This window comes from Schistocerca cancellata, chromosome 2 (genome assembly GCF_023864275.1).
Source record: "Schistocerca cancellata isolate TAMUIC-IGC-003103 chromosome 2, iqSchCanc2.1, whole genome shotgun sequence".
Taxonomy (NCBI): Eukaryota; Metazoa; Arthropoda; class Insecta; order Orthoptera; family Acrididae; genus Schistocerca; species Schistocerca cancellata.
Window position 1 is genome coordinate 535,207,434 of NC_064627.1, and position 25,097 is coordinate 535,232,530.

General features: G+C 48.6%; 28 non-coding genes across 28 annotated transcripts; all 28 read left to right on the plus strand.

Annotated features, from left to right (window-relative positions):
* The first annotated feature begins 94 nt into the window (after positions 1 to 94).
* Positions 95 to 177, plus strand: Trnas-gcu (transfer RNA serine (anticodon GCU)). The gene has a single exon. It is a non-coding gene; the product is annotated as a tRNA-Ser (tRNA).
* An 823-nt stretch (positions 178 to 1,000) lies between these two features.
* Trnas-gcu (transfer RNA serine (anticodon GCU)) lies at positions 1,001 to 1,083 on the plus strand. Its single transcript has one exon. It is a non-coding gene; the product is annotated as a tRNA-Ser (tRNA).
* An 823-nt stretch (positions 1,084 to 1,906) lies between these two features.
* On the plus strand, positions 1,907 to 1,989 carry Trnas-gcu (transfer RNA serine (anticodon GCU)). Its single transcript has one exon. It is a non-coding gene; the product is annotated as a tRNA-Ser (tRNA).
* Positions 1,990 to 2,812: 823 nt separating this feature from the next.
* Trnas-gcu (transfer RNA serine (anticodon GCU)) lies at positions 2,813 to 2,895 on the plus strand. Its single transcript has one exon. It is a non-coding gene; the product is annotated as a tRNA-Ser (tRNA).
* An 823-nt stretch (positions 2,896 to 3,718) lies between these two features.
* Positions 3,719 to 3,801, plus strand: Trnas-gcu (transfer RNA serine (anticodon GCU)). Its single transcript has one exon. It is a non-coding gene; the product is annotated as a tRNA-Ser (tRNA).
* An 823-nt stretch (positions 3,802 to 4,624) lies between these two features.
* Positions 4,625 to 4,707, plus strand: Trnas-gcu (transfer RNA serine (anticodon GCU)). Its single transcript has one exon. It is a non-coding gene; the product is annotated as a tRNA-Ser (tRNA).
* An 823-nt stretch (positions 4,708 to 5,530) lies between these two features.
* Trnas-gcu (transfer RNA serine (anticodon GCU)) lies at positions 5,531 to 5,613 on the plus strand. The gene has a single exon. It is a non-coding gene; the product is annotated as a tRNA-Ser (tRNA).
* An 823-nt stretch (positions 5,614 to 6,436) lies between these two features.
* Trnas-gcu (transfer RNA serine (anticodon GCU)) lies at positions 6,437 to 6,519 on the plus strand. The gene has a single exon. It is a non-coding gene; the product is annotated as a tRNA-Ser (tRNA).
* Positions 6,520 to 7,342: 823 nt separating this feature from the next.
* Positions 7,343 to 7,425, plus strand: Trnas-gcu (transfer RNA serine (anticodon GCU)). The gene has a single exon. It is a non-coding gene; the product is annotated as a tRNA-Ser (tRNA).
* Positions 7,426 to 8,248: 823 nt separating this feature from the next.
* Positions 8,249 to 8,331, plus strand: Trnas-gcu (transfer RNA serine (anticodon GCU)). Its single transcript has one exon. It is a non-coding gene; the product is annotated as a tRNA-Ser (tRNA).
* Positions 8,332 to 9,154: 823 nt separating this feature from the next.
* Trnas-gcu (transfer RNA serine (anticodon GCU)) lies at positions 9,155 to 9,237 on the plus strand. Its single transcript has one exon. It is a non-coding gene; the product is annotated as a tRNA-Ser (tRNA).
* Positions 9,238 to 10,060: 823 nt separating this feature from the next.
* Positions 10,061 to 10,143, plus strand: Trnas-gcu (transfer RNA serine (anticodon GCU)). Its single transcript has one exon. It is a non-coding gene; the product is annotated as a tRNA-Ser (tRNA).
* Positions 10,144 to 10,966: 823 nt separating this feature from the next.
* Trnas-gcu (transfer RNA serine (anticodon GCU)) lies at positions 10,967 to 11,049 on the plus strand. The gene has a single exon. It is a non-coding gene; the product is annotated as a tRNA-Ser (tRNA).
* An 823-nt stretch (positions 11,050 to 11,872) lies between these two features.
* On the plus strand, positions 11,873 to 11,955 carry Trnas-gcu (transfer RNA serine (anticodon GCU)). The gene has a single exon. It is a non-coding gene; the product is annotated as a tRNA-Ser (tRNA).
* An 823-nt stretch (positions 11,956 to 12,778) lies between these two features.
* Trnas-gcu (transfer RNA serine (anticodon GCU)) lies at positions 12,779 to 12,861 on the plus strand. The gene has a single exon. It is a non-coding gene; the product is annotated as a tRNA-Ser (tRNA).
* An 823-nt stretch (positions 12,862 to 13,684) lies between these two features.
* On the plus strand, positions 13,685 to 13,767 carry Trnas-gcu (transfer RNA serine (anticodon GCU)). The gene has a single exon. It is a non-coding gene; the product is annotated as a tRNA-Ser (tRNA).
* Positions 13,768 to 14,590: 823 nt separating this feature from the next.
* Positions 14,591 to 14,673, plus strand: Trnas-gcu (transfer RNA serine (anticodon GCU)). Its single transcript has one exon. It is a non-coding gene; the product is annotated as a tRNA-Ser (tRNA).
* Positions 14,674 to 15,496: 823 nt separating this feature from the next.
* Trnas-gcu (transfer RNA serine (anticodon GCU)) lies at positions 15,497 to 15,578 on the plus strand. Its single transcript has one exon. It is a non-coding gene; the product is annotated as a tRNA-Ser (tRNA).
* An 823-nt stretch (positions 15,579 to 16,401) lies between these two features.
* Positions 16,402 to 16,484, plus strand: Trnas-gcu (transfer RNA serine (anticodon GCU)). The gene has a single exon. It is a non-coding gene; the product is annotated as a tRNA-Ser (tRNA).
* An 823-nt stretch (positions 16,485 to 17,307) lies between these two features.
* Trnas-gcu (transfer RNA serine (anticodon GCU)) lies at positions 17,308 to 17,389 on the plus strand. The gene has a single exon. It is a non-coding gene; the product is annotated as a tRNA-Ser (tRNA).
* An 823-nt stretch (positions 17,390 to 18,212) lies between these two features.
* Trnas-gcu (transfer RNA serine (anticodon GCU)) lies at positions 18,213 to 18,295 on the plus strand. Its single transcript has one exon. It is a non-coding gene; the product is annotated as a tRNA-Ser (tRNA).
* Positions 18,296 to 19,118: 823 nt separating this feature from the next.
* Trnas-gcu (transfer RNA serine (anticodon GCU)) lies at positions 19,119 to 19,201 on the plus strand. Its single transcript has one exon. It is a non-coding gene; the product is annotated as a tRNA-Ser (tRNA).
* Positions 19,202 to 20,024: 823 nt separating this feature from the next.
* Positions 20,025 to 20,107, plus strand: Trnas-gcu (transfer RNA serine (anticodon GCU)). The gene has a single exon. It is a non-coding gene; the product is annotated as a tRNA-Ser (tRNA).
* An 823-nt stretch (positions 20,108 to 20,930) lies between these two features.
* On the plus strand, positions 20,931 to 21,012 carry Trnas-gcu (transfer RNA serine (anticodon GCU)). Its single transcript has one exon. It is a non-coding gene; the product is annotated as a tRNA-Ser (tRNA).
* An 823-nt stretch (positions 21,013 to 21,835) lies between these two features.
* Trnas-gcu (transfer RNA serine (anticodon GCU)) lies at positions 21,836 to 21,918 on the plus strand. The gene has a single exon. It is a non-coding gene; the product is annotated as a tRNA-Ser (tRNA).
* Positions 21,919 to 22,741: 823 nt separating this feature from the next.
* Positions 22,742 to 22,823, plus strand: Trnas-gcu (transfer RNA serine (anticodon GCU)). The gene has a single exon. It is a non-coding gene; the product is annotated as a tRNA-Ser (tRNA).
* An 823-nt stretch (positions 22,824 to 23,646) lies between these two features.
* Trnas-gcu (transfer RNA serine (anticodon GCU)) lies at positions 23,647 to 23,729 on the plus strand. Its single transcript has one exon. It is a non-coding gene; the product is annotated as a tRNA-Ser (tRNA).
* An 823-nt stretch (positions 23,730 to 24,552) lies between these two features.
* Positions 24,553 to 24,635, plus strand: Trnas-gcu (transfer RNA serine (anticodon GCU)). Its single transcript has one exon. It is a non-coding gene; the product is annotated as a tRNA-Ser (tRNA).
* The last annotated feature ends 462 nt before the right edge of the window (positions 24,636 to 25,097 follow it).

Below are 25,097 nucleotides of genomic sequence, written 5' to 3' on the forward strand. Positions count from 1 at the left end.
AGCGTTAACACCAGCCACAGTACGATGCGTTTTGGAATCGACAAACGACTTCTTTCCGTAAGGACTAGCGAGGGACGCAGTTTCCGATGCATCAGGCGAGGTGGCCGAGTGGTTAAGGCTGTTGGACTGCTAATCCAATGTGCTCTGCACGCGTGGGTACGAATCCCATCCTCGTCGAAGAATTTTACGTAAAGCACCCATTTCGGATCACGCCATCTACATGCGAAACGCCACTCACTAGTAGCAATGGAACGTGTAGGTGGCAGATAACATCTGTAAGAAATACGAAACTAAACCGCCTACCAATTGGAAGGACACAACATTCGATAGCGTACGTCATCCGAATCAAACATCACCTCAAGATTTATAAACGAATCGAGGTTTGGCACCATGGCGGTGTTTGGGAACGGTGGTTTCTCACTCATAGTTAAGTGCTTACTTCTCGCAGACATTTTAACGTATCGAGCCAATAATACCCCCAACTGTAGCACAACTGTCGCCTTTCGACAGTTTTGCTTTCCGTCCGACCGCCATATACGGAAGCGATCTGATAGGGCCTGGCTCCATCGCCAACAGCAGGAGCCTCTGGTCTCACAATTCGGCTACGAAGAACGTGGTTTGCTCTTCGAAAGAAACTTGGAAGCAACATCAGCGATGAGGTCAACGAAGGTGACAAATAAATGTTGCGCATCGAGATAATCGCGTCGTTGCGGTAGTTGTTATACTGAATGCACAGGACATTTCTCATTTGCATTAGACAACGCTACACGACGATTCGGTGCTTATTTCTGCAGTAAGTAACTGGGCCGACTAATTTCCTCCGATCGGATACCGACGTGGACGGATGCCATCATTAAATGATTCACGAGTGGGAGCTTGGTCAGCTGCACTGCAGCAGGGCGTTACAGCGTTAACACCAGCCACAGTACGATGCGTTTTGGAATCGACAAACGACTTCTTTCCGTAAGGACTAGCGAGGGACGCAGTTTCCGATGCATCAGGCGAGGTGGCCGAGTGGTTAAGGCTGTTGGACTGCTAATCCAATGTGCTCTGCACGCGTGGGTTCGAATCCCATCCTCGTCGAAGAATTTTACGTAAAGCACCCATTTCGGATCACGCCTTCTACATGCGAAACGCCACTCACTAGTAGCAATGGAACGTGTAGGTGGCAGATAACATCTGTAAGAAATACGAAACTAAACCGCCTACCAATTGGAAGGACACAACATTCGATAGCGTACGTCTTCCGAATCAAACATCACCTCAAGATTTATAAACGAATCGAGGTTTGGCACCATGGCGGTGTTTGGGAACGGTGGTTTCTCACTCATAGTTAAGTGCTTACTTCTCGCAGACATTTTAACGTATCGAGCCAATAATACCCCCAACTGTAGCACAACTGTCGCCTTTCGACAGTTTTGCTTTCCGTCCGACCGCCATATACGGAAGCGATCTGATAGGGCCTGGCTCCATCGCCAACAGCAGGAGCCTCTGGTCTCACAATTCGGCTACGAAGAACGTGGTTTGCTCTTCGAAAGAAACTTGGAAGCAACATCAGCGATGAGGTCAACGAAGGTGACAAATAAATGTTGCGCATCGAGATCATCGCGTCGTTGCGGTAGTTGTTATACTGAATGCACAGGACATTTCTCATTTGCATTAGACAACGCTACACGACGATTCGGTGCTTATTTCTGCAGTAAGTAAGTGGGCCGACTAATTTCCTCCGATCGGATACCGACGTGGACGGATGCCATCATTAAATGATTCACGAGTGGGAGCTTGGTCAGCTGCACTGCAGCAGGGCGTTACAGCGTTAACACCAGCCACAGTACGATGCGTTTTGGAATCGACAAACGACTTCTTTCCGTAAGGACTAGCGAGGGACGCAGTTTCCGATGCATCAGGCGAGGTGGCCGAGTGGTTAAGGCTGTTGGACTGCTAATCCAATGTGCTCTGCACGCGTGGGTACGAATCCCATCCTCGTCGAAGAATTTTACGTAAAGCACCCATTTCGGATCACGCCATCTACATGCGAAACGCCACTCACTAGTAGCAATGGAACGTGTAGGTGGCAGATAACATCTGTAAGAAATACGAAACTAAACCGCCTACCAATTGGAAGGACACAACATTCGATAGCGTACGTCTTCCGAATCAAACATCACCTCAAGATTTATAAACGAATCGAGGTTTGGCACCATGGCGGTGTTTGGGAACGGTGGTTTCTCACTCATAGTTAAGTGCTTACTTCTCGCAGACATTTTAACGTATCGAGCCAATAATACCCCCAACTGTAGCACAACTGTCGCCTTTCGACAGTTTTGCTTTCCGTCCGACCGCCATATACGGAAGCGATCTGATAGGGCCTGGCTCCATCGCCAACAGCAGGAGCCTCTGGTCTCACAATTCGGCTACGAAGAACGTGGTTTGCTCTTCGAAAGAAACTTGGAAGCAACATCAGCGATGAGGTCAACGAAGGTGACAAATAAATGTTGCGCATCGAGATCATCGCGTCGTTGCGGTAGTTGTTATACTGAATGCACAGGACATTTCTCATTTGCATTAGACAACGCTACACGACGATTCGGTGCTTATTTCTGCAGTAAGTAAGTGGGCCGACTAATTTCCTCCGATCGGATACCGACATGGACGGATGCCATCATTAAATGATTCACGAGTGGGAGCTTGGTCAGCTGCACTGCAGCGGGGCGTTACAGCGTTAACACCAGCCACAGTACGATGCGTTTTGGAATCGACAAACGACTTCTTTCCGTAAGGACTAGCGAGGGACGCAGTTTCCGATGCATCAGGCGAGGTGGCCGAGTGGTTAAGGCTGTTGGACTGCTAATCCAATGTGCTCTGCACGCGTGGGTTCGAATCCCATCCTCGTCGAAGAATTTTACGTAAAGCACCCATTTCGGATCACGCCTTCTACATGCGAAACGCCACTCACTAGTAGCAATGGAACGTGTAGGTGGCAGATAACATCTGTAAGAAATACGAAACTAAACCGCCTACCAATTGGAAGGACACAACATTCGATAGCGTACGTCATCCGAATCAAACATCACCTCAAGATTTATAAACGAATCGAGGTTTGGCACCATGGCGGTGTTTGGGAACGGTGGTTTCTCACTCATAGTTAAGTGCTTACTTCTCGCAGACATTTTAACGTATCGAGCCAATAATACCCCCAACTGTAGCACAACTGTCGCCTTTCGACAGTTTTGCTTTCCGTCCGACCGCCATATACGGAAGCGATCTGATAGGGCCTGGCTCCATCGCCAACAGCAGGAGCCTCTGGTCTCACAATTCGGCTACGAAGAACGTGGTTTGCTCTTCGAAAGAAACTTGGAAGCAACATCAGCGATGAGGTCAACGAAGGTGACAAATAAATGTTGCGCATCGAGATAATCGCGTCGTTGCGGTAGTTGTTATACTGAATGCACAGGACATTTCTCATTTGCATTAGACAACGCTACACGACGATTCGGTGCTTATTTCTGCAGTAAGTAAGTGGGCCGACTAATTTCCTCCGATCGGATACCGACGTGGACGGATGCCATCATTAAATGATTCACGAGTGGGAGCTTGGTCAGCTGCACTGCAGCAGGGCGTTACAGCGTTAACACCAGCCACAGTACGATGCGTTTTGGAATCGACAAACGACTTCTTTCCGTAAGGACTAGCGAGGGACGCAGTTTCCGATGCATCAGGCGAGGTGGCCGAGTGGTTAAGGCTGTTGGACTGCTAATCCAATGTGCTCTGCACGCGTGGGTACGAATCCCATCCTCGTCGAAGAATTTTACGTAAAGCACCCATTTCGGATCACGCCATCTACATGCGAAACGCCACTCACTAGTAGCAATGGAACGTGTAGGTGGCAGATAACATCTGTAAGAAATACGAAACTAAACCGCCTACCAATTGGAAGGACACAACATTCGATAGCGTACGTCTTCCGAATCAAACATCACCTCAAGATTTATAAACGAATCGAGGTTTGGCACCATGGCGGTGTTTGGGAACGGTGGTTTCTCACTCATAGTTAAGTGCTTACTTCTCGCAGACATTTTAACGTATCGAGCCAATAATACCCCCAACTGTAGCACAACTGTCGCCTTTCGACAGTTTTGCTTTCCGTCCGACCGCCATATACGGAAGCGATCTGATAGGGCCTGGCTCCATCGCCAACAGCAGGAGCCTCTGGTCTCACAATTCGGCTACGAAGAACGTGGTTTGCTCTTCGAAAGAAACTTGGAAGCAACATCAGCGATGAGGTCAACGAAGGTGACAAATAAATGTTGCGCATCGAGATCATCGCGTCGTTGCGGTAGTTGTTATACTGAATGCACAGGACATTTCTCATTTGCATTAGACAACGCTACACGACGATTCGGTGCTTATTTCTGCAGTAAGTAAGTGGGCCGACTAATTTCCTCCGATCGGATACCGACGTGGACGGATGCCATCATTAAATGATTCACGAGTGGGAGCTTGGTCAGCTGCACTGCAGCAGGGCGTTACAGCGTTAACACCAGCCACAGTACGATGCGTTTTGGAATCGACAAACGACTTCTTTCCGTAAGGACTAGCGAGGGACGCAGTTTCCGATGCATCAGGCGAGGTGGCCGAGTGGTTAAGGCTGTTGGACTGCTAATCCAATGTGCTCTGCACGCGTGGGTACGAATCCCATCCTCGTCGAAGAATTTTACGTAAAGCACCCATTTCGGATCACGCCATCTACATGCGAAACGCCACTCACTAGTAGCAATGGAACGTGTAGGTGGCAGATAACATCTGTAAGAAATACGAAACTAAACCGCCTACCAATTGGAAGGACACAACATTCGATAGCGTACGTCTTCCGAATCAAACATCACCTCAAGATTTATAAACGAATCGAGGTTTGGCACCATGGCGGTGTTTGGGAACGGTGGTTTCTCACTCATAGTTAAGTGCTTACTTCTCGCAGACATTTTAACGTATCGAGCCAATAATACCCCCAACTGTAGCACAACTGTCGCCTTTCGACAGTTTTGCTTTCCGTCCGACCGCCATATACGGAAGCGATCTGATAGGGCCTGGCTCCATCGCCAACAGCAGGAGCCTCTGGTCTCACAATTCGGCTACGAAGAACGTGGTTTGCTCTTCGAAAGAAACTTGGAAGCAACATCAGCGATGAGGTCAACGAAGGTGACAAATAAATGTTGCGCATCGAGATCATCGCGTCGTTGCGGTAGTTGTTATACTGAATGCACAGGACATTTCTCATTTGCATTAGACAACGCTACACGACGATTCGGTGCTTATTTCTGCAGTAAGTAAGTGGGCCGACTAATTTCCTCCGATCGGATACCGACGTGGACGGATGCCATCATTAAATGATTCACGAGTGGGAGCTTGGTCAGCTGCACTGCAGCAGGGCGTTACAGCGTTAACACCAGCCACAGTACGATGCGTTTTGGAATCGACAAACGACTTCTTTCCGTAAGGACTAGCGAGGGACGCAGTTTCCGATGCATCAGGCGAGGTGGCCGAGTGGTTAAGGCTGTTGGACTGCTAATCCAATGTGCTCTGCACGCGTGGGTACGAATCCCATCCTCGTCGAAGAATTTTACGTAAAGCACCCATTTCGGATCACGCCATCTACATGCGAAACGCCACTCACTAGTAGCAATGGAACGTGTAGGTGGCAGATAACATCTGTAAGAAATACGAAACTAAACCGCCTACCAATTGGAAGGACACAACATTCGATAGCGTACGTCTTCCGAATCAAACATCACCTCAAGATTTATAAACGAATCGAGGTTTGGCACCATGGCGGTGTTTGGGAACGGTGGTTTCTCACTCATAGTTAAGTGCTTACTTCTCGCAGACATTTTAACGTATCGAGCCAATAATACCCCCAACTGTAGCACAACTGTCGCCTTTCGACAGTTTTGCTTTCCGTCCGACCGCCATATACGGAAGCGATCTGATAGGGCCTGGCTCCATCGCCAACAGCAGGAGCCTCTGGTCTCACAATTCGGCTACGAAGAACGTGGTTTGCTCTTCGAAAGAAACTTGGAAGCAACATCAGCGATGAGGTCAACGAAGGTGACAAATAAATGTTGCGCATCGAGATCATCGCGTCGTTGCGGTAGTTGTTATACTGAATGCACAGGACATTTCTCATTTGCATTAGACAACGCTACACGACGATTCGGTGCTTATTTCTGCAGTAAGTAAGTGGGCCGACTAATTTCCTCCGATCGGATACCGACGTGGACGGATGCCATCATTAAATGATTCACGAGTGGGAGCTTGGTCAGCTGCACTGCAGCAGGGCGTTACAGCGTTAACACCAGCCACAGTACGATGCGTTTTGGAATCGACAAACGACTTCTTTCCGTAAGGACTAGCGAGGGACGCAGTTTCCGATGCATCAGGCGAGGTGGCCGAGTGGTTAAGGCTGTTGGACTGCTAATCCAATGTGCTCTGCACGCGTGGGTACGAATCCCATCCTCGTCGAAGAATTTTACGTAAAGCACCCATTTCGGATCACGCCATCTACATGCGAAACGCCACTCACTAGTAGCAATGGAACGTGTAGGTGGCAGATAACATCTGTAAGAAATACGAAACTAAACCGCCTACCAATTGGAAGGACACAACATTCGATAGCGTACGTCATCCGAATCAAACATCACCTCAAGATTTATAAACGAATCGAGGTTTGGCACCATGGCGGTGTTTGGGAACGGTGGTTTCTCACTCATAGTTAAGTGCTTACTTCTCGCAGACATTTTAACGTATCGAGCCAATAATACCCCCAACTGTAGCACAACTGTCGCCTTTCGACAGTTTTGCTTTCCGTCCGACCGCCATATACGGAAGCGATCTGATAGGGCCTGGCTCCATCGCCAACAGCAGGAGCCTCTGGTCTCACAATTCGGCTACGAAGAACGTGGTTTGCTCTTCGAAAGAAACTTGGAAGCAACATCAGCGATGAGGTCAACGAAGGTGACAAATAAATGTTGCGCATCGAGATCATCGCGTCGTTGCGGTAGTTGTTATACTGAATGCACAGGACATTTCTCATTTGCATTAGACAACGCTACACGACGATTCGGTGCTTATTTCTGCAGTAAGTAAGTGGGCCGACTAATTTCCTCCGATCGGATACCGACATGGACGGATGCCATCATTAAATGATTCACGAGTGGGAGCTTGGTCAGCTGCACTGCAGCGGGGCGTTACAGCGTTAACACCAGCCACAGTACGATGCGTTTTGGAATCGACAAACGACTTCTTTCCGTAAGGACTAGCGAGGGACGCAGTTTCCGATGCATCAGGCGAGGTGGCCGAGTGGTTAAGGCTGTTGGACTGCTAATCCAATGTGCTCTGCACGCGTGGGTTCGAATCCCATCCTCGTCGAAGAATTTTACGTAAAGCACCCATTTCGGATCACGCCTTCTACATGCGAAACGCCACTCACTAGTAGCAATGGAACGTGTAGGTGGCAGATAACATCTGTAAGAAATACGAAACTAAACCGCCTACCAATTGGAAGGACACAACATTCGATAGCGTACGTCATCCGAATCAAACATCACCTCAAGATTTATAAACGAATCGAGGTTTGGCACCATGGCGGTGTTTGGGAACGGTGGTTTCTCACTCATAGTTAAGTGCTTACTTCTCGCAGACATTTTAACGTATCGAGCCAATAATACCCCCAACTGTAGCACAACTGTCGCCTTTCGACAGTTTTGCTTTCCGTCCGACCGCCATATACGGAAGCGATCTGATAGGGCCTGGCTCCATCGCCAACAGCAGGAGCCTCTGGTCTCACAATTCGGCTACGAAGAACGTGGTTTGCTCTTCGAAAGAAACTTGGAAGCAACATCAGCGATGAGGTCAACGAAGGTGACAAATAAATGTTGCGCATCGAGATAATCGCGTCGTTGCGGTAGTTGTTATACTGAATGCACAGGACATTTCTCATTTGCATTAGACAACGCTACACGACGATTCGGTGCTTATTTCTGCAGTAAGTAAGTGGGCCGACTAATTTCCTCCGATCGGATACCGACGTGGACGGATGCCATCATTAAATGATTCACGAGTGGGAGCTTGGTCAGCTGCACTGCAGCAGGGCGTTACAGCGTTAACACCAGCCACAGTACGATGCGTTTTGGAATCGACAAACGACTTCTTTCCGTAAGGACTAGCGAGGGACGCAGTTTCCGATGCATCAGGCGAGGTGGCCGAGTGGTTAAGGCTGTTGGACTGCTAATCCAATGTGCTCTGCACGCGTGGGTACGAATCCCATCCTCGTCGAAGAATTTTACGTAAAGCACCCATTTCGGATCACGCCATCTACATGCGAAACGCCACTCACTAGTAGCAATGGAACGTGTAGGTGGCAGATAACATCTGTAAGAAATACGAAACTAAACCGCCTACCAATTGGAAGGACACAACATTCGATAGCGTACGTCATCCGAATCAAACATCACCTCAAGATTTATAAACGAATCGAGGTTTGGCACCATGGCGGTGTTTGGGAACGGTGGTTTCTCACTCATAGTTAAGTGCTTACTTCTCGCAGACATTTTAACGTATCGAGCCAATAATACCCCCAACTGTAGCACAACTGTCGCCTTTCGACAGTTTTGCTTTCCGTCCGACCGCCATATACGGAAGCGATCTGATAGGGCCTGGCTCCATCGCCAACAGCAGGAGCCTCTGGTCTCACAATTCGGCTACGAAGAACGTGGTTTGCTCTTCGAAAGAAACTTGGAAGCAACATCAGCGATGAGGTCAACGAAGGTGACAAATAAATGTTGCGCATCGAGATAATCGCGTCGTTGCGGTAGTTGTTATACTGAATGCACAGGACATTTCTCATTTGCATTAGACAACGCTACACGACGATTCGGTGCTTATTTCTGCAGTAAGTAACTGGGCCGACTAATTTCCTCCGATCGGATACCGACGTGGACGGATGCCATCATTAAATGATTCACGAGTGGGAGCTTGGTCAGCTGCACTGCAGCAGGGCGTTACAGCGTTAACACCAGCCACAGTACGATGCGTTTTGGAATCGACAAACGACTTCTTTCCGTAAGGACTAGCGAGGGACGCAGTTTCCGATGCATCAGGCGAGGTGGCCGAGTGGTTAAGGCTGTTGGACTGCTAATCCAATGTGCTCTGCACGCGTGGGTTCGAATCCCATCCTCGTCGAAGAATTTTACGTAAAGCACCCATTTCGGATCACGCCTTCTACATGCGAAACGCCACTCACTAGTAGCAATGGAACGTGTAGGTGGCAGATAACATCTGTAAGAAATACGAAACTAAACCGCCTACCAATTGGAAGGACACAACATTCGATAGCGTACGTCATCCGAATCAAACATCACCTCAAGATTTATAAACGAATCGAGGTTTGGCACCATGGCGGTGTTTGGGAACGGTGGTTTCTCACTCATAGTTAAGTGCTTACTTCTCGCAGACATTTTAACGTATCGAGCCAATAATACCCCCAACTGTAGCACAACTGTCGCCTTTCGACAGTTTTGCTTTCCGTCCGACCGCCATATACGGAAGCGATCTGATAGGGCCTGGCTCCATCGCCAACAGCAGGAGCCTCTGGTCTCACAATTCGGCTACGAAGAACGTGGTTTGCTCTTCGAAAGAAACTTGGAAGCAACATCAGCGATGAGGTCAACGAAGGTGACAAATAAATGTTGCGCATCGAGATAATCGCGTCGTTGCGGTAGTTGTTATACTGAATGCACAGGACATTTCTCATTTGCATTAGACAACGCTACACGACGATTCGGTGCTTATTTCTGCAGTAAGTAAGTGGGCCGACTAATTTCCTCCGATCGGATACCGACGTGGACGGATGCCATCATTAAATGATTCACGAGTGGGAGCTTGGTCAGCTGCACTGCAGCAGGGCGTTACAGCGTTAACACCAGCCACAGTACGATGCGTTTTGGAATCGACAAACGACTTCTTTCCGTAAGGACTAGCGAGGGACGCAGTTTCCGATGCATCAGGCGAGGTGGCCGAGTGGTTAAGGCTGTTGGACTGCTAATCCAATGTGCTCTGCACGCGTGGGTACGAATCCCATCCTCGTCGAAGAATTTTACGTAAAGCACCCATTTCGGATCACGCCATCTACATGCGAAACGCCACTCACTAGTAGCAATGGAACGTGTAGGTGGCAGATAACATCTGTAAGAAATACGAAACTAAACCGCCTACCAATTGGAAGGACACAACATTCGATAGCGTACGTCTTCCGAATCAAACATCACCTCAAGATTTATAAACGAATCGAGGTTTGGCACCATGGCGGTGTTTGGGAACGGTGGTTTCTCACTCATAGTTAAGTGCTTACTTCTCGCAGACATTTTAACGTATCGAGCCAATAATACCCCCAACTGTAGCACAACTGTCGCCTTTCGACAGTTTTGCTTTCCGTCCGACCGCCATATACGGAAGCGATCTGATAGGGCCTGGCTCCATCGCCAACAGCAGGAGCCTCTGGTCTCACAATTCGGCTACGAAGAACGTGGTTTGCTCTTCGAAAGAAACTTGGAAGCAACATCAGCGATGAGGTCAACGAAGGTGACAAATAAATGTTGCGCATCGAGATCATCGCGTCGTTGCGGTAGTTGTTATACTGAATGCACAGGACATTTCTCATTTGCATTAGACAACGCTACACGACGATTCGGTGCTTATTTCTGCAGTAAGTAAGTGGGCCGACTAATTTCCTCCGATCGGATACCGACGTGGACGGATGCCATCATTAAATGATTCACGAGTGGCAGCTTGGTCAGCTGCACTGCAGCAGGGCGTTACAGCGTTAACACCAGCCACAGTACGATGCGTTTTGGAATCGACAAACGACTTCTTTCCGTAAGGACTAGCGAGGGACGCAGTTTCCGATGCATCAGGCGAGGTGGCCGAGTGGTTAAGGCTGTTGGACTGCTAATCCAATGTGCTCTGCACGCGTGGGTACGAATCCCATCCTCGTCGAAGAATTTTACGTAAAGCACCCATTTCGGATCACGCCATCTACATGCGAAACGCCACTCACTAGTAGCAATGGAACGTGTAGGTGGCAGATAACATCTGTAAGAAATACGAAACTAAACCGCCTACCAATTGGAAGGACACAACATTCGATAGCGTACGTCTTCCGAATCAAACATCACCTCAAGATTTATAAACGAATCGAGGTTTGGCACCATGGCGGTGTTTGGGAACGGTGGTTTCTCACTCATAGTTAAGTGCTTACTTCTCGCAGACATTTTAACGTATCGAGCCAATAATACCCCCAACTGTAGCACAACTGTCGCCTTTCGACAGTTTTGCTTTCCGTCCGACCGCCATATACGGAAGCGATCTGATAGGGCCTGGCTCCATCGCCAACAGCAGGAGCCTCTGGTCTCACAATTCGGCTACGAAGAACGTGGTTTGCTCTTCGAAAGAAACTTGGAAGCAACATCAGCGATGAGGTCAACGAAGGTGACAAATAAATGTTGCGCATCGAGATAATCGCGTCGTTGCGGTAGTTGTTATACTGAATGCACAGGACATTTCTCATTTGCATTAGACAACGCTACACGACGATTCGGTGCTTATTTCTGCAGTAAGTAAGTGGGCCGACTAATTTCCTCCGATCGGATACCGACGTGGACGGATGCCATCATTAAATGATTCACGAGTGGCAGCTTGGTCAGCTGCACTGCAGCAGGGCGTTACAGCGTTAACACCAGCCACAGTACGATGCGTTTTGGAATCGACAAACGACTTCTTTCCGTAAGGACTAGCGAGGGACGCAGTTTCCGATGCATCAGGCGAGGTGGCCGAGTGGTTAAGGCTGTTGGACTGCTAATCCAATGTGCTCTGCACGCGTGGGTTCGAATCCCATCCTCGTCGAAGAATTTTACGTAAAGCACCCATTTCGGATCACGCCATCTACATGCGAAACGCCACTCACTAGTAGCAATGGAACGTGTAGGTGGCAGATAACATCTGTAAGAAATACGAAACTAAACCGCCTACCAATTGGAAGGACACAACATTCGATAGCGTACGTCTTCCGAATCAAACATCACCTCAAGATTTATAAACGAATCGAGGTTTGGCACCATGGCGGTGTTTGGGAACGGTGGTTTCTCACTCATAGTTAAGTGCTTACTTCTCGCAGACATTTTAACGTATCGAGCCAATAATACCCCCAACTGTAGCACAACTGTCGCCTTTCGACAGTTTTGCTTTCCGTCCGACCGCCATATACGGAAGCGATCTGATAGGGCCTGGCTCCATCGCCAACAGCAGGAGCCTCTGGTCTCACAATTCGGCTACGAAGAACGTGGTTTGCTCTTCGAAAGAAACTTGGAAGCAACATCAGCGATGAGGTCAACGAAGGTGACAAATAAATGTTGCGCATCGAGATAATCGCGTCGTTGCGGTAGTTGTTATACTGAATGCACAGGACATTTCTCATTTGCATTAGACAACGCTACACGACGATTCGGTGCTTATTTCTGCAGTAAGTAAGTGGGCCGACTAATTTCCTCCGATCGGATACCGACGTGGACGGATGCCATCATTAAATGATTCACGAGTGGGAGCTTGGTCAGCTGCACTGCAGCAGGGCGTTACAGCGTTAACACCAGCCACAGTACGATGCGTTTTGGAATCGACAAACGACTTCTTTCCGTAAGGACTAGCGAGGGACGCAGTTTCCGATGCATCAGGCGAGGTGGCCGAGTGGTTAAGGCTGTTGGACTGCTAATCCAATGTGCTCTGCACGCGTGGGTTCGAATCCCATCCTCGTCGAAGAATTTTACGTAAAGCACCCATTTCGGATCACGCCATCTACATGCGAAACGCCACTCACTAGTAGCAATGGAACGTGTAGGTGGCAGATAACATCTGTAAGAAATACGAAACTAAACCGCCTACCAATTGGAAGGACACAACATTCGATAGCGTACGTCATCCGAATCAAACATCACCTCAAGATTTATAAACGAATCGAGGTTTGGCACCATGGCGGTGTTTGGGAACGGTGGTTTCTCACTCATAGTTAAGTGCTTACTTCTCGCAGACATTTTAACGTATCGAGCCAATAATACCCCCAACTGTAGCACAACTGTCGCCTTTCGACAGTTTTGCTTTCCGTCCGACCGCCATATACGGAAGCGATCTGATAGGGCCTGGCTCCATCGCCAACAGCAGGAGCCTCTGGTCTCACAATTCGGCTACGAAGAACGTGGTTTGCTCTTCGAAAGAAACTTGGAAGCAACATCAGCGATGAGGTCAACGAAGGTGACAAATAAATGTTGCGCATCGAGATAATCGAGTCGTTGCGGTAGTTGTTATACTGAATGCACAGGACATTTCTCATTTGCATTAGACAACGCTACACGACGATTCGGTGCTTATTTCTGCAGTAAGTAAGTGGGCCGACTAATTTCCTCCGATCGGATACCGACGTGGACGGATGCCATCATTAAATGATTCACGAGTGGGAGCTTGGTCAGCTGCACTGCAGCAGGGCGTTACAGCGTTAACACCAGCCACAGTACGATGCGTTTTGGAATCGACAAACGACTTCTTTCCGTAAGGACTAGCGAGGGACGCAGTTTCCGATGCATCAGGCGAGGTGGCCGAGTGGTTAAGGCTGTTGGACTGCTAATCCAATGTGCTCTGCACGCGTGGGTACGAATCCCATCCTCGTCGAAGAATTTTACGTAAAGCACCCATTTCGGATCACGCCATCTACATGCGAAACGCCACTCACTAGTAGCAATGGAACGTGTAGGTGGCAGATAACATCTGTAAGAAATACGAAACTAAACCGCCTACCAATTGGAAGGACACAACATTCGATAGCGTACGTCATCCGAATCAAACATCACCTCAAGATTTATAAACGAATCGAGGTTTGGCACCATGGCGGTGTTTGGGAACGGTGGTTTCTCACTCATAGTTAAGTGCTTACTTCTCGCAGACATTTTAACGTATCGAGCCAATAATACCCCCAACTGTAGCACAACTGTCGCCTTTCGACAGTTTTGCTTTCCGTCCGACCGCCATATACGGAAGCGATCTGATAGGGCCTGGCTCCATCGCCAACAGCAGGAGCCTCTGGTCTCACAATTCGGCTACGAAGAACGTGGTTTGCTCTTCGAAAGAAACTTGGAAGCAACATCAGCGATGAGGTCAACGAAGGTGACAAATAAATGTTGCGCATCGAGATCATCGCGTCGTTGCGGTAGTTGTTATACTGAATGCACAGGACATTTCTCATTTGCATTAGACAACGCTACACGACGATTCGGTGCTTATTTCTGCAGTAAGTAAGTGGGCCGACTAATTTCCTCCGATCGGATACCGACGTGGACGGATGCCATCATTAAATGATTCACGAGTGGGAGCTTGGTCAGCTGCACTGCAGCAGGGCGTTACAGCGTTAACACCAGCCACAGTACGATGCGTTTTGGAATCGACAAACGACTTCTTTCCGTAAGGACTAGCGAGGGACGCAGTTTCCGATGCATCAGGCGAGGGGGCCGAGTGGTTAAGGCTGTTGGACTGCTAATCCAATGTGCTCTGCACGCGTGGGTACGAATCCCATCCTCGTCGAAGAATTTTACGTAAAGCACCCATTTCGGATCACGCCATCTACATGCGAAACGCCACTCACTAGTAGCAATGGAACGTGTAGGTGGCAGATAACATCTGTAAGAAATACGAAACTAAACCGCCTACCAATTAGAAGGACACAACATTCGATAGCGTACGTCTTCCGAATCAAACATCACCTCAAGATTTATAAACGAATCGAGGTTTGGCACCATGGCGGTGTTTGGGAACGGTGGTTTCTCACTCATAGTTAAGTGCTTACTTCTCGCAGACATTTTAACGTATCGAGCCAATAATACCCCCAACTGTAGCACAACTGTCGCCTTTCGACAGTTTTGCTTTCCGTCCGACCGCCATATACGGAAGCGATCTGATAGGGCCTGGCTCCATCGCCAACAGCAGGAGCCTCTGGTCTCACAATTCGGCTACGAAGAACGTGGTTTGCTCTTCGAAAGAAACTTGGAAGCAACATCAGCGATGAGGTCAACGAAGGTGACAAATAAATGTTGCGCATCGAGATAATCGCGTCGTTGCGGTAGTTGTTATACTGAATGCACAGGACATTTCTCATTTGCATTAGACAACGCTACACGACGATTCGGTGCTTATTTCTGCAGTAAGTAAGTGGGCCGACTAATTTCCTCCGATCGGATACCGACGTGGACGGATGCCATCATTAAATGATTCACGAGTGGGAGCTTGGTCAGCTGCACTGCAGCAGGGCGTTACAGCGTTAACACCAGCCACAGTACGATGCGTTTTGGAATCGACAAACGACTTCTTTCCGTAAGGACTAGCGAGGGACGCAGTTTCTGATGCATCAGACGAGGTGGCCGAGTGGTTAGGGCGTTGAACTGCTAATCCAATGTGCTCTGCACGCGTGGGTTCGAATCCCATCCTCGTCGAAGAATTTTACGTAAAGCACCCATTTCGGATCACGCCTTCTACATGCGAAACGCCACTCACTAGTAGCAATGGAACGTGTAGGTGGCAGATAACATCTGTAAGAAATACGAAACTAAACCGCCTACCAATTGGAAGGACACAACATTCGATAGCGTACGTCTTCCGAATCAAACATCACCTCAAGATTTATAAACGAATCGAGGTTTGGCACCATGGCGGTGTTTGGGAACGGTGGTTTCTCACTCATAGTTAAGTGCTTACTTCTCGCAGACATTTTAACGTATCGAGCCAATAATACCCCCAACTGTAGCACAACTGTCGCCTTTCGACAGTTTTGCTTTCCGTCCGACCGCCATATACGGAAGCGATCTGATAGGGCCTGGCTCCATCGCCAACAGCAGGAGCCTCTGGTCTCACAATTCGGCTACGAAGAACGTGGTTTGCTCTTCGAAAGAAACTTGGAAGCAACATCAGCGATGAGGTCAACGAAGGTGACAAATAAATGTTGCGCATCGAGATAATCGCGTCGTTGCGGTAGTTGTTATACTGAATGCACAGGACATTTCTCATTTGCATTAGACAACGCTACACGACGATTCGGTGCTTATTTCTGCAGTAAGTAAGTGGGCCGACTACTTTCCTCCGATCGGATACCGACGTGGACGGATGCCATCATTAAATGATTCACGAGTGGGAGCTTGGTCAGCTGCACTGCAGCAGGGCGTTACAGCGTTAACACCAGCCACAGTACGATGCGTTTTGGAATCGACAAACGACTTCTTTCCGTAAGGACTAGCGAGGGACGCAGTTTCCGATGCATCAGGCGAGGGGGCCGAGTGGTTAAGGCTGTTGGACTGCTAATCCAATGTGCTCTGCACGCGTGGGTACGAATCCCATCCTCGTCGAAGAATTTTACGTAAAGCACCCATTTCGGATCACGCCATCTACATGCGAAACGCCACTCACTAGTAGCAATGGAACGTGTAGGTGGCAGATAACATCTGTAAGAAATACGAAACTAAACCGCCTACCAATTGGAAGGACACAACATTCGATAGCGTACGTCTTCCGAATCAAACATCACCTCAAGATTTATAAACGAATCGAGGTTTGGCACCATGGCGGTGTTTGGGAACGGTGGTTTCTCACTCATAGTTAAGTGCTTACTTCTCGCAGACATTTTAACGTATCGAGCCAATAATACCCCCAACTGTAGCACAACTGTCGCCTTTCGACAGTTTTGCTTTCCGTCCGACCGCCATATACGGAAGCGATCTGATAGGGCCTGGCTCCATCGCCAACAGCAGGAGCCTCTGGTCTCACAATTCGGCTACGAAGAACGTGGTTTGCTCTTCGAAAGAAACTTGGAAGCAACATCAGCGATGAGGTCAACGAAGGTGACAAATAAATGTTGCGCATCGAGATAATCGCGTCGTTGCGGTAGTTGTTATACTGAATGCACAGGACATTTCTCATTTGCATTAGACAACGCTACACGACGATTCGGTGCTTATTTCTGCAGTAAGTAAGTGGGCCGACTAATTTCCTCCGATCGGATACCGACGTGGACGGATGCCATCATTAAATGATTCACGAGTGGAAGCTTGGTCAGCTGCACTGCAGCAGGGCGTTACAGCGTTAACACCAGCCACAGTACGATGCGTTTTGGAATCGACAAACGACTTCTTTCCGTAAGGACTAGCGAGGGACGCAGTTTCTGATGCATCAGACGAGGTGGCCGAGTGGTTAAGGCGTTGAACTGCTAATCCAATGTGCTCTGCACGCGTGGGTTCGAATCCCATCCTCGTCGAAGAATTTTACGTAAAGCACCCATTTCGGATCACGCCTTCTACATGCGAAACGCCACTCACTAGTAGCAATGGAACGTGTAGGTGGCAGATAACATCTGTAAGAAATACGAAACTAAACCGCCTACCAATTGGAAGGACACAACATTCGATAGCGTACGTCTTCCGAATCAAACATCACCTCAAGATTTATAAACGAATCGAGGTTTGGCACCATGGCGGTGTTTGGGAACGGTGGTTTCTCACTCATAGTTAAGTGCTTACTTCTCGCAGACATTTTAACGTATCGAGCCAATAATACCCCCAACTGTAGCACAACTGTCGCCTTTCGACAGTTTTGCTTTCCGTCCGACCGCCATATACGGAAGCGATCTGATAGGGCCTGGCTCCATCGCCAACAGCAGGAGCCTCTGGTCTCACAATTCGGCTACGAAGAACGTGGTTTGCTCTTCGAAAGAAACTTGGAAGCAACATCAGCGATGAGGTCAACGAAGGTGACAAATAAATGTTGCGCATCGAGATAATCGCGTCGTTGCGGTAGTTGTTATACTGAATGCACAGGACATTTCTCATTTGCATTAGACAACGCTACACGACGATTCGGTGCTTATTTCTGCAGTAAGTAAGTGGGCCGACTACTTTCCTCCGATCGGATACCGACGTGGACGGATGCCATCATTAAATGATTCACGAGTGGGAGCTTGGTCAGCTGCACTGCAGCAGGGCGTTACAGCGTTAACACCAGCCACAGTACGATGCGTTTTGGAATCGACAAACGACTTCTTTCCGTAAGGACTAGCGAGGGACGCAGTTTCCGATGCATCAGGCGAGGTGGCCGAGTGGTTAAGGCTGTTGGACTGCTAATCCAATGTGCTCTGCACGCGTGGGTTCGAATCCCATCCTCGTCGAAGAATTTTACGTAAAGCACCCATTTCGGATCACGCCATCTACATGCGAAACGCCACTCACTAGTAGCAATGGAACGTGTAGGTGGCAGATAACATCTGTAAGAAATACGAAACTAAACCGCCTACCAATTGGAAGGACACAACATTCGATAGCGTACGTCATCCGAATCAAACATCACCTCAAGATTTATAAACGAATCGAGGTTTGGCACCATGGCGGTGTTTGGGAACGGTGGTTTCTCACTCATAGTTAAGTGCTTACTTCTCGCAGACATTTTAACGTATCGAGCCAATAATACCCCCAACTGTAGCACAACTGTCGCCTTTCGACAGTTTTGCTTTCCGTCCGACCGCCATATACGGAAGCGATCTGATAGGGCCTGGCTCCATCGCCAACAGCAGGAGCCTCTGGTCTCACAATTCGGCTACGAAGAACGTGGTTTGCTCTTCGAAAGAAACTTGGAAGCAACATCAGCGATGAGGTCAACGAAGGTGACAAATAAATGTTGCGCATCGAGATAATCGAGTCGTTGCGGTAGTTGTTATACTGAATGCACAGGACATTTCTCATTTGCATTAGACAACGCTACACGACGATTCGGTGCTTATTTCTGCAGTAAGTAAGTGGGCCGACTAATTTCCTCCGATCGGATACCGACGTGGACGGATGCCATCATTAAATGATTCACGAGTGGGAGCTTGGTCAGCTGCACTGCAGCAGGGCGTTACAGCGTTAACACCAGCCACAGTACGATGCGTTTTGGAATCGACAAACGACTTCTTTCCGTAAGGACTAGCGAGGGACGCAGTTTCCGATGCATCAGGCGAGGTGGCCGAGTGGTTAAGGCTGTTGGACTGCTAATCCAATGTGCTCTGCACGCGTGGGTACGAATCCCATCCTCGTCGAAGAATTTTACGTAAAGCACCCATTTCGGATCACGCCATCTACATGCGAAACGCCACTCACTAGTAGCAATGGAACGTGTAGGTGGCAGATAACATCTGTAAGAAATACGAAACTAAACCGCCTACCAATTGGAAGGACACAACATTCGATAGCGTACGTCATCCGAATCAAACATCACCTCAAGATTTATAAACGAATCGAGGTTTGGCACCATGGCGGTGTTTGGGAACGGTGGTTTCTCACTCATAGTTAAGTGCTTACTTCTCGCAGACATTTTAACGTATCGAGCCAATAATACCCCCAACTGTAGCACAACTGTCGCCTTTCGACAGTTTTGCTTTCCGTCCGACCGCCATATACGGAAGCGATCTGATAGGGCCTGGCTCCATCGCCAACAGCAGGAGCCTCTGGTCTCACAATTCGGCTACGAAGAACGTGGTTTGCTCTTCGAAAGAAACTTGGAAGCAACATCAGCGATGAGGTCAACGAAGGTGACAAATAAATGTTGCGCATCGAGATAATCGCGTCGTTGCGGTAGTTGTTATACTGAATGCACAGGACATTTCTCATTTGCATTAGACAACGCTACACGACGATTCGGTGCTTATTTCTGCAGTAAGTAAGTGGGCCGACTAATTTCCTCCGATCGGATACCGACGTGGACGGATGCCATCATTAAATGATTCACGAGTGGGAGCTTGGTCAGCTGCACTGCAGCAGGGCGTTACAGCGTTAACACCAGCCACAGTACGATGCGTTTTGGAATCGACAAACGACTTCTTTCCGTAAGGACTAGCGAGGGACGCAGTTTCCGATGCATCAGGCGAGGGGGCCGAGTGGTTAAGGCTGTTGGACTGCTAATCCAATGTGCTCTGCACGCGTGGGTACGAATCCCATCCTCGTCGAAGAATTTTACGTAAAGCACCCATTTCGGATCACGCCATCTACATGCGAAACGCCACTCACTAGTAGCAATGGAACGTGTAGGTGGCAGATAACATCTGTAAGAAATACGAAACTAAACCGCCTACCAATTGGAAGGACACAACATTCGATAGCGTACGTCTTCCGAATCAAACATCACCTCAAGATTTATAAACGAATCGAGGTTTGGCACCATGGCGGTGTTTGGGAACGGTGGTTTCTCACTCATAGTTAAGTGCTTACTTCTCGCAGACATTTTAACGTATCGAGCCAATAATACCCCCAACTGTAGCACAACTGTCGCCTTTCGACAGTTTTGCTTTCCGTCCGACCGCCATATACGGAAGCGATCTGATAGGGCCTGGCTCCATCGCCAACAGCAGGAGCCTCTGGTCTCACAATTCGGCTACGAAGAACGTGGTTTGCTCTTCGAAAGAAACTTGGAAGCAACATCAGCGATGAGGTCAACGAAGGTGACAAATAAATGTTGCGCATCGAGATAATCGCGTCGTTGCGGTAGTTGTTATACTGAATGCACAGGACATTTCTCATTTGCATTAGACAACGCTACACGACGATTCGGTGCTTATTTCTGCAGTAAGTAAGTGGGCCGACTAATTTCCTCCGATCGGATACCGACGTGGACGGATGCCATCATTAAATGATTCACGAGTGGGAGCTTGGTCAGCTGCACTGCAGCAGGGCGTTACAGCGTTAACACCAGCCACAGTACGATGCGTTTTGGAATCGACAAACGACTTCTTTCCGTAAGGACTAGCGAGGGACGCAGTTTCTGATGCATCAGACGAGGTGGCCGAGTGGTTAGGGCGTTGAACTGCTAATCCAATGTGCTCTGCACGCGTGGGTTCGAATCCCATCCTCGTCGAAGAATTTTACGTAAAGCACCCATTTCGGATCACGCCTTCTACATGCGAAACGCCACTCACTAGTAGCAATGGAACGTGTAGGTGGCAGATAACATCTGTAAGAAATACGAAACTAAACCGCCTACCAATTGGAAGGACACAACATTCGATAGCGTACGTCTTCCGAATCAAACATCACCTCAAGATTTATAAACGAATCGAGGTTTGGCACCATGGCGGTGTTTGGGAACGGTGGTTTCTCACTCATAGTTAAGTGCTTACTTCTCGCAGACATTTTAACGTATCGAGCCAATAATACCCCCAACTGTAGCACAACTGTCGCCTTTCGACAGTTTTGCTTTCCGTCCGACCGCCATATACGGAAGCGATCTGATAGGGCCTGGCTCCATCGCCAACAGCAGGAGCCTCTGGTCTCACAATTCGGCTACGAAGAACGTGGTTTGCTCTTCGAAAGAAACTTGGAAGCAACATCAGCGATGAGGTCAACGAAGGTGACAAATAAATGTTGCGCATCGAGATAATCGCGTCGTTGCGGTAGTTGTTATACTGAATGCACAGGACATTTCTCATTTGCATTAGACAACGCTACACGACGATTCGGTGCTTATTTCTGCAGTAAGTAAGTGGGCCGACTACTTTCCTCCGATCGGATACCGACGTGGACGGATGCCATCATTAAATGATTCACGAGTGGGAGCTTGGTCAGCTGCACTGCAGCAGGGCGTTACAGCGTTAACACCAGCCACAGTACGATGCGTTTTGGAATCGACAAACGACTTCTTTCCGTAAGGACTAGCGAGGGACGCAGTTTCCGATGCATCAGGCGAGGGGGCCGAGTGGTTAAGGCTGTTGGACTGCTAATCCAATGTGCTCTGCACGCGTGGGTACGAATCCCATCCTCGTCGAAGAATTTTACGTAAAGCACCCATTTCGGATCACGCCATCTACATGCGAAACGCCACTCACTAGTAGCAATGGAACGTGTAGGTGGCAGATAACATCTGTAAGAAATACGAAACTAAACCGCCTACCAATTGGAAGGACACAACATTCGATAGCGTACGTCTTCCGAATCAAACATCACCTCAAGATTTATAAACGAATCGAGGTTTGGCACCATGGCGGTGTTTGGGAACGGTGGTTTCTCACTCATAGTTAAGTGCTTACTTCTCGCAGACATTTTAACGTATCGAGCCAATAATACCCCCAACTGTAGCACAACTGTCGCCTTTCGACAGTTTTGCTTTCCGTCCGACCGCCATATACGGAAGCGATCTGATAGGGCCTGGCTCCATCGCCAACAGCAGGAGCCTCTGGTCTCACAATTCGGCTACGAAGAACGTGGTTTGCTCTTCGAAAGAAACTTGGAAGCAACATCAGCGATGAGGTCAACGAAGGTGACAAATAAATGTTGCGCATCGAGATAATCGCGTCGTTGCGGTAGTTGTTATACTGAATGCACAGGACATTTCTCATTTGCATTAGACAACGCTACACGACGATTCGGTGCTTATTTCTGCAGTAAGTAAGTGGGCCGACTAATTTCCTCCGATCGGATACCGACGTGGACGGATGCCATCATTAAATGATTCACGAGTGGAAGCTTGGTCAGCTGCACTGCAGCAGGGCGTTACAGCGTTAACACCAGCCACAGTACGATGCGTTTTGGAATCGACAAACGACTTCTTTCCGTAAGGACTAGCGAGGGACGCAGTTTCTGATGCATCAGACGAGGTGGCCGAGTGGTTAAGGCGTTGAACTGCTAATCCAATGTGCTCTGCACGCGTGGGTTCGAATCCCATCCTCGTCGAAGAATTTTACGTAAAGCACCCATTTCGGATCACGCCTTCTACATGCGAAACGCCACTCACTAGTAGCAATGGAACGTGTAGGTGGCAGATAACATCTGTAAGAAATACGAAACTAAACCGCCTACCAATTGGAAGGACACAACATTCGATAGCGTACGTCTTCCGAATCAAACATCACCTCAAGATTTATAAACGAATCGAGGTTTGGCACCATGGCGGTGTTTGGGAACGGTGGTTTCTCACTCATAGTTAAGTGCTTACTTCTCGCAGACATTTTAACGTATCGAGCCAATAATACCCCCAACTGTAGCACAACTGTCGCCTTTCGACAGTTTTGCTTTCCGTCCGACCGCCATATACGGAAGCGATCTGATAGGGCCTGGCTCCATCGCCAACAGCAGGAGCCTCTGGTCTCACAATTCGGCTACGAAGAACGTGGTTTGCTCTTCGAAAGAAACTTGGAAGCAACATCAGCGATGAGGTCAACGAAGGTGACAAATAAATGTTGCGCATCGAGATAATCGCGTCGTTGCGGTAGTTGTTATACTGAATGCACAGGACATTTCTCATTTGCATTAGACAACGCTACACGACGATTCGGTGCTTATTTCTGCAGTAAGTAAGTGGGCCGACTACTTTCCTCCGATCGGATACCGACGTGGACGGATGCCATCATTAAATGATTCACGAGTGGGAGCTTGGTCAGCTGCACTGCAGCAGGGCGTTACAGCGTTAACACCAGCCACAGTACGATGCGTTTTGGAATCGACAAACGACTTCTTTCCGTAAGGACTAGCGAGGGACGCAGTTTCCGATGCATCAGGCGAGGTGGCCGAGTGGTTAAGGCTGTTGGACTGCTAATCCAATGTGCTCTGCACGCGTGGGTTCGAATCCCATCCTCGTCGAAGAATTTTACGTAAAGCACCCATTTCGGATCACGCCTTCTACATGCGAAACGCCACTCACTAGTAGCAATGGAACGTGTAGGTGGCAGATAACATCTGTAAGAAATACGAAACTAAACCGCCTACCAATTGGAAGGACACAACATTCGATAGCGTACGTCTTCCGAATCAAACATCACCTCAAGATTTATAAAAGAATCGAGGTTTGGCACCATGGCGGTGTTTGGGAACGGTGGTTTCTCACTCATAGTTAAGTGCTTACTTCTCGCAGACATTTTAACGTATCGAGCCAATAATACCCCCAACTGTAGCACAACTGTCGCCTTTCGACAGTTTTGCTTTCCGTCCGACCGCCATATACGGAAGCGATCTGATAGGGCCTGGCTCCATCGCCAACAGCAGGAGCCTCTGGTCTCACAATTCGGCTACGAAGAACGTGGTTTGCTCTTCGAAAGAAACTTGGAAGCAACATCAGCGATGAGGTCAACGAAGGTGACAAATAAATGTTGCGCATCGAGATAATCGCGTCGTTGCGGTAGTTGTTATACTGAATGCACAGGACATTTCTCATTTGCATTAGACAACGCTACACGACGATTCGGTGCTTATTTCTGCAGTAAGTAAGTGGGCCGACTACTTTCCTCCGATCGGATACCGACGTGGACGGATGCCATCATTAAATGATTCACGAGTGGGAGCTTGGTCAGCTGCACTATAGCAGGGCGTTACAGCGTTAACACCAGCCACAGTACGATGCGTTTTGGAATCGACAAACGACTTCTTTCCGTAAGGACTAGCGAGGGACGCAGTTTCCGATGCATCAGGCGAGGTGGCCGAGTGGTTAAGGCTGTTGGACTGCTAATCCAATGTGCTCTGCACGCGTGGGTTCGAATCCCATCCTCGTCGAAGAATTTTACGTAAAGCACCCATTTCGGATCACGCCTTCTACATGCGAAACGCCACTCACTAGTAGCAATGGAACGTGTAGGTGGCAGATAACATCTGTAAGAAATACGAAACTAAACCGCCTACCAATTGGAAGGACACAACATTCGATAGCGTACGTCTTCCGAATCAAACATCACCTCAAGATTTATAAACGAATCGAGGTTTGGCACCATGGCGGTGTTTGGGAACGGTGGTTTCTCACTCATAGTTAAGTGCTTACTTCTCGCAGACATTTTAACGTATCGAGCCAATAATACCCCCAACTGTAGCACAACTGTCGCCTTTCGACAGTTTTGCTTTCCGTCCGACCGCCATATACGGAAGCGATCTGATAGGGCCTGGCTCCATCGCCAACAGCAGGAGCCTCTGGTCTCACAATTCGGCTACGAAGAACGTGGTTTGCTCTTCGAAAGAAACTTG